We start from the raw sequence: 12,286 nt of genomic DNA on the forward strand, positions 1-12,286 counted from the left end.
AGAAAGTAATCAAATATTACATCTATATATATGGTTACATTTCCTTGTGTGGACGTGGGTTAGAATACCTCCACCATAGCCCCGCAAGTTGTAGAAGGCAACAAAAAGGGGACCCAGTACCTAGCGGTATAAATGGGCCACTCTGTCACTGGGGGACATAAGTACAGAGACCCGGTCCTCCAGATAAGGAGCAGGACACAAGGCTGACATCCTTGCTCGGTAAAGAAATTATTGTCATGAAATCCAAAGAAGTGGGAACCGGACTGTAATCTGGCAGAACCTTCTAACGAAGGCTATGGCTCAAAATCAGTTGCTCTGCCAATGATAATGATGTGGTTACATTAACACTTTAAATACTGAGCAGCTTGGCATAGCAGTTATACTCTTCACTCATATTCACAGGGTGCTCAATTCTAATCTTCACCAAACCATTAGCTACCCTGAGTTTTTTTATTGTTTTCCTCAGTCCCTCCAGGCAAATGCCAGGATGAAGGGTACAGAAAGATTTCAGCATACTAACTTGATACTAACTTGGCATTCACACGATCTGAATCAGGGACTTCACACGTAGAAACCAGATTGCAAAAATTACAACATAGTAGCATTTTTTCCCAAACAGTGGTTTGAGGGGGAGAAGGATGTGCAGTACTGAAAAATTTACACATCAGACATTTAAGCGCACACACACACACGTGAAAGGATAAACTGCTGCTGAAATTCATTACCAACTTGTTTCTGTTTACAGCGAACATGAAAGATCTGAATAGGCAAAATGGTGTTGTGAATTTGAAGCGGGAAGTGATGTTCATGATGAAACAAGGAGTGGAAGGCCATCTGTTGTTGCTGATAAAATCATCTAAAAAATTTATGAAAACGTTCGTGCTGACAGACGTTTAACCATCGATGAACTTCACCAACAATGTCCAGAAGTGTCAAGAACTGTTCTCCATAACTTGTTACAAAAAGATTTGGCTGTCGGGAACTGTGCGCACGTTGGGTGCCGAAAACGTTGGCAGATGATCACAAGAAAAACTGAGTGGCTGTGGTGCAGGCATTCCTTGCGCATTACGGGGATCAAGGTGACGACTTTCTGGACGGGAGATGAAACTTGGGCATCTCATCACACACCTGAGAATAGGCAACAATCAATTCAATGCTGCCACACAGACTCACCAACAGAAAACAAAATCACCATAAAACCAAAAAATCATGGCAACCATCTTCTGGGACAGGAAGGAGCCACTTCTTACAAAATTCTTTCCTCAAGGATACATCATCAATGCTGCTGCTTACTGCCAGATGCTGAAGAAACTGTTCTGGGCTATTCAAAACAAGCGGAGAGGAATGCTGACACAAGGAGTCAGCTTAATGCACAATAACACCCGTCCATACACTGCTCACACCACGCAGTTGTTGCAGCCTTTCAAGTGGGAAGTATTGGCCCATCCACCCACAGCCCAGACCTTGCACCAAGCAACTATCACTTCTTTTCTGAATTGAAGGAAAGTCTGCCTGGAAAGAATCCTTCGGACAATGATGAGGTTCAAGACACAGTGATGACATGGCTAAGAGGATTTCTATTACACTGGAATAAAAAAAACTCGTTTCAGGCTCACTAAGTGCATTGCAATCAATGCTGACTAAGTTGAAAAATAAATAAAGGTGTTGTAAAAGTACTATGTATCAGTCAATTCAAGAAAAGAATGCTTTGCAAATATTTTCTGGATTTTGTATCTTTACTTTCCACATAACCTTCATAATTTTTACAGCAGCAAAAAACTAATAAGTCTCTTACTGCTGCTAAAATACAGTACATACATAAACACAACACCTCACTGTTAAGTTTGGACATCCCAAAAGACACTTCTACTAATCTCAAAAGAAATGAAATGACATACACAAAAAGGGCATTGCTTTGTGAGTGGGAGTAACTAGAAATTACTGGAGAAAGATGGAAGAGTCTGTTCACTGTAAATTTAATCCTATGTCAGCATATGAATATGGTTCTAAAAGGTCTGGATACACCACTGGATGAAGTACCATCATCACTGAGCATGAAATATTAAAAATATAGCTCCTCATCTGATTGTTTATTTCAATGCATGGTTCTAAAATGTAGATAAATCGGATACTATTAAAATAATATATTTCCAATAACATAATAATAACTGATTTTGTCAGTTCTTAGAATTGTACATATAGGTATAACAATTATGACAGTCTGCTCTGATGAAACAACAATCTGCCCATGGTTTTTTCATGGTGGAAGCAGTCACAGGTCCATCAACTGAAAAGCATAAGAAGCCTTTCAAGGGTGGTGAAAAACAAACTATTGCAATGTGTCTGATGAGTTTTCAGGAAAGTGCAAATTGTCTGAACTGACGTCAAAATTCATGGGTGTTTCTGTGCCAAGTATTTTTGATCTGTGTAAAGAATAAGACTCCAGCAAACTAACAACTCCCAGTAAGGAAGGTAGAAAGAAGGAGTGTACTCAGACATGATGATTTTGTTAAAACAGCTATCTGTTCTAAGGCAAGTATTTTTTTATGCAAATGAACCACCTACAATATATAAAGTGCTGGCATCTGTCAACAGTGATGGCGATTTTCACTTCTTCAGTACAACTTTTTAGATACTTCTGCTAGATACAAGGGTCAAGTTTCAAAAGAGAAAGAAGTTGAATGCTGTCACTGGTACAGATTAAATTATTTTGTGGGGGATGTTATTTAAGGTCAGTGCATCAATTTAGAATTAGGCCTCTATATTATCGTAGAATATTGGAGGTGAGAGGCTAATTATTTTCCACAATGGCAGTATTGATAGACTTCTGGCATGAAGATTACTACTTTCTGAATAAAAGGAGAGGGGGGACTACCAAGAAAACAGGAATGGTGACATGTTTCAGGAGTGGTGTGGGAAAATTCTGTCAAAATTAGATCCAGGCAGTGTCACTGTGATGGAAAATATCCCTTTTCACAATGCTAACATTTGTCAATCCACTATGCAGTAGCACAACCAGGATATCAATTCAAGTGCTATGAAAAATGAACTTCTGGGGTTGGTTGATGCCTGTGATGGCGGAACTGAAGTCTGCTTGTACCAGTTCTCACAGTCTCTTCGCTTGCGGATTATTTATTTTTCCATCTACCCTGAAGATGGAGGCGATACATTCCTCTGAAATGTCAGTTAACACCACATCTACACAGTGCCACATCCCACAAGACTGCTTTCTTCATAGTCACCACCGTGAAAACCTCAAATCTTATATATATTATATCTTTTTTTTTTTACTATAACTTGGGCACACAGCAATTATTGACATTTTGATAAAAATTCCAAATAAAAGATTACAAATATGTCGATAGTTTAATCATCTATAATGCTCATATAACTAATACTGATAACACTTTGTGCGAATTCAACAAGATACACCCCAAAATTAAATTTACTATGGAAAAATAAACAACAAAATCAACTTTCTAGATCCATCGAAAAAACACATAATAATTTTCAATTTGGAATTTATAGGAAACCCACAACTACCGACTTATTCACAATGACTCATGCCATCCGTATGAACATAAAAGAGCCGCAATAAATTTCCTCATCAATTGCATGAATAAATATCCACTTTCACACAGCAACAAAAACAATGAAGAAAACATTATTAGAACAATACTTAATAATAATTACCCACAAGACACCATACAGCAAATATAGAAACCCTATGTAAAGAACAATACGCACAAGAAAATTTGGACCACCTTTACCTTTTTCAGGCCCGAAACTAGAACATTTAGTAAATTATTTAAGAATATTGAAGTTTGTATCTCATTTATAACTAGTAACAATATCAAACACTTAGTGAGAATGCATGAAAATACGAATGGTAAATTTAACTTAAGCGGAGTATACCAATTACAGTGTGCAAAATGTACACAGAAATATATAGGACAAACTGGGCGTACATTCAAAATTAGATTTAAAGAACACATAAGAGACATAAAGAATGGTGGACCAAATTCCAAATTTGCCCAGTACATAGCAGACACTATCCACGAATATTGAACAATAGATTAAACTATGGACATTTTGTACATCGGAAAGAAAGGGCGAAGGTTACTATGAAAGATTTCATATATACGAAATCAGCAAGCAAAACATCCAGTTGAACGACAATTTTACCGAAACATTTAACCCAATATTTGACACAATAATTGCAACCTACCAAATATAAACACTGCCTTACACTCATCCTACATTCACCACACCTCCACCCCCCTCCCCCACCAACACAGCATTCCATAATGACACACATCCCAAATCAGTTGTAATCTATCTCTCTGTTAGATCAGACATTTACACAAGAAAGTTGCCTGTCAAATAGTAAGTAAACTACATAACCATAATAATTCAATCAATACCATAAACAATCACTAAGTAATTCAATAATAGTTACCAATGGTATATTATACGTACTTCCAGGTCTCAAATATTAAGTAACATACAACATAACAACGGATCTCCGAACACCACATCAGCCACTGTGTATGTATATATATATATGTCTGCATAAACATTATATATATAGAAGGCTGCAATGCGATCTATGAGGTCAGAGTTGGATGAGACAGTCCAACATAGAATTGAAAACATTTTTGAGATCTTTGAACATGGTAAACGGATTCTCCAGTCGGAACTGAGAGGATTAAAAAGACACAAGAAAAATTACGGATGGCAGAAGTGTCCCTCGATACATGGATAAGAAATTTCCAGGAAGAACTAACGAAAACCTGTGAGGCAATTGAAGAAACCAAACGCGAGTTCCAGGCCTGGTTGGAAGTAGTACAGATGAGGATGGAGTGAAGAATCACACCCACAGTCAACGTGGGCACAGCTTGGCCACGACATTTAACGGCAGTTCAATGTGGAGCGTGTTCCGGTGACAGTTCGAGACCGTAGCAGAACACAACGAAGTGGCTGGAAGTGTACGCCATTCCCATTCAGGAGGCGTCAACAATAGCGGAAGTACCGCCATCTTTGAGCCGATTGTCTAGATAATGTGAGACCCTCAACGTCTCACAACCCTACGGGCCTTCATGGCCTGTTACAGGAATAGCTTTACTTTACTTTTTCACTGGTTGCCAACGTCTTCTGCCGCTTTGGCATACCTCGGGAGTTGCAAAGTGACCAAGGCTGTAATTTGGAGTATCTGCTACAAGAAGTTTTGCAACGCCTGGGAGTGGGCAAGATGCGCACCACACCCCTGCACCCACAGTCAGACGGCATGGTGGAACACTACATTAAGACCATCGAGGAGCACTTGTGGAAGGTCGTTGCATCCCACCAGAGGGACTGGGATGAGAGGTTACCCTTCTTTCTCCCAGCTTACAGGGCATCCACTCATGACACTATGGGCTTGACCCCTGCTAGCCTAGTGTTCGGACAAGAACTCCAACTGCCCTGAGACCTGCTTTTTGGGGTACCCCCAGACAAAGAACTACCCACAACCGATTATGCAGCAGATTTGGTGGATCATCTACACGGCATCCACAATTATGCCCGACAACACCTGAAGCTCGCCAGTGACTGGATGAAAACTTGGTATGATAAACTGGCCAACGCCACAGGTTACCACGAGAGCGACAGAGTTTGACTTTCTTGCCCAGCCTGCAGGAAATGGAAATCACCTAAACTTCAATCCTCGTGGGAAGGTCCTTACAAAGTTGTAACCCGGATAAATGATGTGGTATACTGAATCCAGAAGAATAGGCTGAGAATGTTGGTAGTACACCTGGACCGGCTTGCCTTATCATGGAGCTGCTCGAGATGAGCAACCATAAGAAGGGAGCAGATGTAGCAGTTGGAGAACGGACAACGGGAAGAAAAAGGAACGGGGATGTACTGTTAGGCTGTTCGGGATGAACAACCTTTAGAAGAGAGCAGTGGGACATGGATGGGGCAACAGGAAGTAGGGGTCATGTGAACTCTGCAGTCTCTAGAGTGACACCACATACACCCACTCCTTCCATCATTACGCAACACTCGGTAAACACCCCATCCCCCACGGTGACGTAACAGTAAAGCAACTGTGTCAGGCAGCCATTGCTGCAGTGATGTAACAGGGGACACTGCGGTCACTACACAGCAATAAACAACTCTCGGAAGCGTTGCCGAGCAATGCCTGTAAACACGGTGATTACGCAACAGGGAAGCAAGGAGCGTTTTCCACTGTCTGGCTGAAGGTTTATATGAGAATTGGAATGCCTAAGGAGTTCAGTTGAATTGCAGCAGTCGCCAAGTTCAGCTTTAAAGAGTGAATCGTGAAGGTGAAGAAGACCGGAACGTGTGATTAGAGGCGATAGTGTGAGAAGGTATTGGGAGTGTGTAATACAGTGACACTGGTATAGCTCCCATATTGTACTGCGAATAAGTGAAGACTATTGAAGATAAAGTGAACAGCTTATTGTGTAGGGTTTAAAAATTGTGTAGTTACGATTTGTAGGTTGTTAAATAAACCAGTTAACAATCTGAGCGGCGTCTTCAGTGGCAGAACACGTTACAATATTATCTATCCTGTGCTCTGTCTGTAACTGACCTTGCAGCTGTTGACTTGGCACATAAATAATAAAGAACGGAACTGAATTACAACTGCCAATTTCCAAATATCATCACATATACAACCTTTAACTGTAATTTTGACTATGTAACTGGTTATTTTAAGACTTCAATTTTTATTGTAATTTATATTTTATATTCATTCATATCATTTTATACCATTGTATACACTTGGAAGTTTAGTACTGTATCCTATATTTGACATGCAATTCAATAACAAAAAGTTGAATGTATTTGCCTGATGATGGCCTTTTGAAGGCCGAAACATGTAGCAAAAGTATCTCCTAGAGCTACTTACATGTATTATTGATTGTTGTGTTGTGATGGTTGTCAGTAAAAAATAATATATACTGCATCATTACAACAAAGCTGGAATCTGCTACACTTTTAGTAATATGAGCAGTTTCATGATGTAGGAGAGGCACATAAAAACATGCCAACCATGGCAGCTTCATGCAGAAGAATATTCATTATGACTTTATATCAGGAGTAACCTTACAATGAATGTGGTATAGGGCCAACAATACAGAAGGGTGAATGGTATGAGTGACTAGGACACATACTTTTAAAGTTAGGGAGGGGAAAAATTATTTGTGTTATATTCTTGGATGCATTATGCACTGGAGACAGATCAAACAAACAACTCCTGATTGGTCCAGTACACACATTGTACATGTCAATTGGCTTCATGATGACAATTTTAATCAAAACTTATTACAACTACAAGCCAGTTTTATGACATCATTCTTGAGGGTACACACGGACTATATAACATTTCAACATGAATATGAACACCAATGCATGAGCAATAGATATTATTTTTTTCATGTGTAAAATCATGAATACATAGTGTAACTGAGGTGACCAAAAATTAGCACCAGCCTGTCCTGATAAACACAGCAGAAGCAAGACCTATGATAGTCTGGAGAATTACATGCCTGAACTGTAAGAGACATGCCCCTAGGGGCATGTGAGATATATTTCATACATTGTCAAATAAAGGGTGACTGGGCCTAAAAAACTCTGACAACTTTATCTGTGGTTGGACTAAATCAACTTTGTGTAAAATGAAGTCTCTGTATCTTCTAAGGGTACTACCATGGCTGTCAACAGAACAATCTATGTATCATCTGTTTGAAACACATAGTTAGCAATATAGTCACCACTCAGAAGAGTGTACAAGAGTCTCACTTGAGAACAAGGGGAATGTTGATTGAAAAAGGTTCAGAAACACTGAAACAGAGAATGTGCTCAATGATCAAACCATGAAGTTGTCATAAATAAGGACCCACAATCATCATCCCCTATATTGATTGTGAAAGAAATCTGATGTATATCAGTACCTTTACAGTGTAAAATTCTGAAACTCTGTGCTACTATAAAATTAAATTCGCTTAGTGGAGGGTGGAGTCCAACTGGGTTCACTTGGCATGGCGGCCACTGATTGGCCTATTGTAGCCTGCCCTGGGTGATTATGATGATGGAGAATTTGGTGGAATGAAGATTGGCAGGGCAAACTGAAGCACTTGGAGAAAACAAGCCCCAGCGCCATTCTGTCCAACAAAAATCCCACTTGACCAGACCCAAGATCGAACCTGGGACGACGTGGTGGGAAGCCAGCAACTAACTGCGTGAGCTATGGCACGGCCCTTGTACTATTATAAATGACTGAGAAATATTCCCCTCTGCTTATATTTTCCTCTAAAATGGGATGTGAGTGTTAGATGATGCTTCTCAATTGCACATTAGAATGATTGTTTACATGTACTCAAAGCACTTCTGACACTAGGATAAGTAAATTCTCTATTTGTACACACAGTAACAAATTCTTTGTATATTTTTGAATAAGTAAATGTCTCACCCATATTCTAATACTTCTCTATCTGGCCACCCAATAATTAATTAATTAATTTGCATAGTGCGGGGGGGGGGAGTCCAGTTGGGTCCACTTGGCACAGTGGCCACTAACAGATATTCCACACTTTTCTATTTTGACACAGAGTAATATAAATTCCTTATATTCTATAGGCGTATAATCCACCCACATTCTATAATTTTCTGTTCGGAAAATCAGTAATAAATTATTTGTATTCAAAACTGATACACCTTGCCCAAATTCTAAATTTCTCTATCTGGACATTCAGAGACAAATTTTTTTGTATTCCAAATAGGTATATTACCCAACCTATACTCCATACCTTTCTATCTGGGCATACAACAACAGTGTGACAGGACAGCTGAAAGCCGAAACAGTGGAAAGGGTAGATGCGGCCACTGTTAGGTAACAGTGGAAGTAAACACATTTCCACAGCATTGAATCAACATGCAACAACAGAAGAAATGTTGGAAGGTGTTTTCTACATGATCCATGCTTAGGCTATAGAGCAAAGACTAGCGGGGAAAGTTAGTGAGTTGAAAGTAAGTCAGCGGTTATTACTGATGAATTGCAAGTGAGCAGCAGCAGTTCATGGATGGCCATGAGGAATCTCCAGTGTTAGCAGCTGTTACTTAGGAATGAGTAATGATGACAGAACAACAAACAGAAAACTCTGTGTGACTGTTATAATCATTTGCAATTACAAGTTATATGTGTCCAATACATCCAATTATCAATCCAACCTCCCCATCTCTAGTCACTAACACGTGACAATATATTCTGTGTATATAGGTAGATATTCAGTTTGCACACAGGACACATCATTGGTACATGGAACATGACCCAAGAATCACAGACATTCAAGAATTAAATCAAAGTTCAATCATCCACAGCAATGGAACACAATACAAACACAAATCACAGACTCAACTTAATTAAAAATTGTCACCTGCTAATTACTGTGATACTACAAATACAACTCATACACTGAAAACATAATTACAGTTCATTGACCTTACTTACTTAACAATTATCTTAACTACGGAGTAAAATGTATATAAGATCCCAGCCACTTTTTAAACTGACATATTTTTTCACTTTGTTTTGATTTGGTAATTTATTAAATTATTTAATTCCCACATTCTTTACAACTTCTTTAAGAACAATTATTTTAACAAACAAGGTTTGTTCCAGATTCTCTATACATAATTTTATACATGTAAACTAGTGGACGTATATCACATCTTTTAGAAGTTGTCTGCATGATATCTCCCTACACCACTCATTATTCATATAACCCATTTCTGAAATTTAAAAATATTTTTAATTTCAATAACATTACCCCACAAAAATTAAACCATACCTCAACAGGTATGCACAATAATTACTCCCATAACTTGTGTTCATTACATCCTTGACTAAATTTACTGAGTTTGGTGCTTAGTGACTTAATGTTATTTCTGGTTTAGAGTATTATTCCTGTTCTTAAACTTGATTTGAGGTTCCACTGGGTCTCAATTTGCCTAGAATGGAAATACACTGCTATTGCATGCACATTAATTTAAAATAAAAAAGAAACTGAACAGTATTTCATCCACCCCTTAAGTTCTTCCAGGTGTGGGACAATGCCAGTGACCTTGAGCATGCAGTTGGGTTTCAAGTAGCAAGTCTCTTTATATGTACTTTAAATACTGGATAAGCATTCTGCTCACAAGGGTCTTAATTGGAGGCATGTACACTAGTATTTGCTGCCAATCACCACCAGTTACATGTCACAATTTGACATCTTCTGCATGAAATGTATATAATTCAAGTGCCTTGTGCATTTTCTGTTATAAGAAATTGATGGAAATGTTCCTACAGACAACATTATGAAATGGAACATCTTGGGTGCCATCTGTAGTGCTGCTGTGTCATGGGAATACATCATGCCTGTTTCTGCAGAACTGCTTTGCAGAAGCCAGCACTGAAGAGGAACAGAACAATGAGTGCATGGAATTTCAAGGTTACATGGATTGTTCTTGTATATGTGATGAGTTTCTCAGTGTTGACAAACTGATAAGACAAATTTGGATGGCCCTAGCTGCAAGCACTTGGCAACACTGGTTACAAATGAAGAAGAAGAGGTAATGGAGGGAATTCATTTGCTTCTGGTGCACCCAGCTCACAAAGAAATTATTATGTCTGTTTTCGACTCTACTGTAAGTTCATGTCGCATCAGTGAGAGAATTATTAAACTTCAAGATTTTGTATCAAAAGCATATAAGAACACTCTAAAACAAAGGTTTATTGAGTTGTATTTTAAGACTCAGTAAACTATGACCAAAGTTTAACAAAAGTGGATTGTAGTTTGGAGTATTGCATTTTAGGTAAATTGTATTAAATTACATCGTACATGTTTAAATAACCAAACAAATAAAAGGAGATCTTCTACCAATTAAATACAAAAATCATAGCTTACATCATAACATTACGATCTAAACTACCCACCCGACAAGTATGTTTTCCCTGAAATATCTGTGTAATTTATAAACTGATATTTCGGTCTCAAGACATCTGAATGTGGTTTTACTGTATAAAGCTGCTTGCACATAACTATAAATGCAAGTCATCCACAACCACATTTATGCATTATTGGAGGCTCTCTTCATTCTCTGCTGTTATTGATATGTTCGTGCCATCTTCAAATAAAATTCTTGACCTAATCCACACACTATATGTTGTTTCTCTGGTAAAATCTGAAACTTCTTAAATAAAAAATTTTCTGCCTGCCTTAGAAGCCATTCGGCCTTGTCACCTTCAAAGTAGATCCCTCCACTTTGAACAAATTGCTCCCAACATTTCTGGAATGCTTCACTTGGGATCCTCGGCAGGTCCGCTACTGAATTTTCCTGTTCTGAGTCAGTCGACTCAAAATGTCGGCCGTTCAAAGTCATTTTTAATTTGAAGAATACAAAAAGCCTGCTGGTGCTAGATCTTGTGAGTAAGGAGGTTTCAGAATGACTGTTGCCTCGTGTTTTGCCAAAAAAAGATGGATTAATGGTGATATGTGCACAGGCGCATTGTTAGCATCAGGCATTCATCGGCTTGACCTCCAAGCATTGGGCCTTATTTTTCTGATAGCCTCACAAAGACCTTTCATTACTTCAAGATAATATTCCTTAATCACTGCCCTGCCTTGTGGAAGAAATTCATGGCGAACAATGCCCTCAGAATCGATAAAAACTGTCAGCATGATTTTAATGTTTGACCGAACTCGTCTTGCTTTTTTCAGTCGAGGTGACCCTTCTGACACCCATTATGATGGAGCATTTGTTTCAACATTGTATCCATACACCCATATCACATTTCCAGTATTAATGTTTTTTAAAGCTTTCATCCTTGTTAGCTTGATTCAAAAGCTTTGGACTCAGATCAACTTGAATTTGTTTTGGCTCATCAGCCAAAAGGGGAGGCTCAAATTTGGCTGCTATGTGACCCATGCCTAAATTCTGCAAAAGAATTTCATGATAGACATTGTTCAAAATGCTTACTTCTTCAGCTACCTCATGAACATTTATTACATGGCAACAATTTAATCAGTTTTGGATACTGACGGTCTGCCTGAACGAGAATTATCATCAGCTGAAGTTCGGCCATCTTTGAAACGTTTCCACCACTCGGACATTTGAGTCCGGCCTAAAGCCTCACTTCCAAGTGCTGTTTTTAAAATTTCAAACATTTCCACAAAGGATTTTCCCAATTTAACATAAAATTTCACATAAATTCGTTGCTTGTGAAAATCGCTCATTT

General features: G+C 38.6%; 1 protein-coding gene across 2 annotated transcripts in view; it reads right to left on the reverse strand.

Moving 5' to 3' along the window:
- Nucleotides 1–12,286, reverse strand: part of LOC111872113 (ethanolaminephosphotransferase 1) — a 72,645-nt gene that overhangs the window by 18,063 nt on the left and 42,296 nt on the right. The gene's annotated exons all lie outside the window — the stretch shown is intronic.

The sequence above is a fragment of the Cryptotermes secundus genome, unplaced genomic scaffold (assembly GCF_002891405.2).
Source record: "Cryptotermes secundus unplaced genomic scaffold, Csec_1.0 scaffold417, whole genome shotgun sequence".
Classification (NCBI taxonomy): domain Eukaryota; kingdom Metazoa; phylum Arthropoda; class Insecta; order Blattodea; family Kalotermitidae; genus Cryptotermes; species Cryptotermes secundus.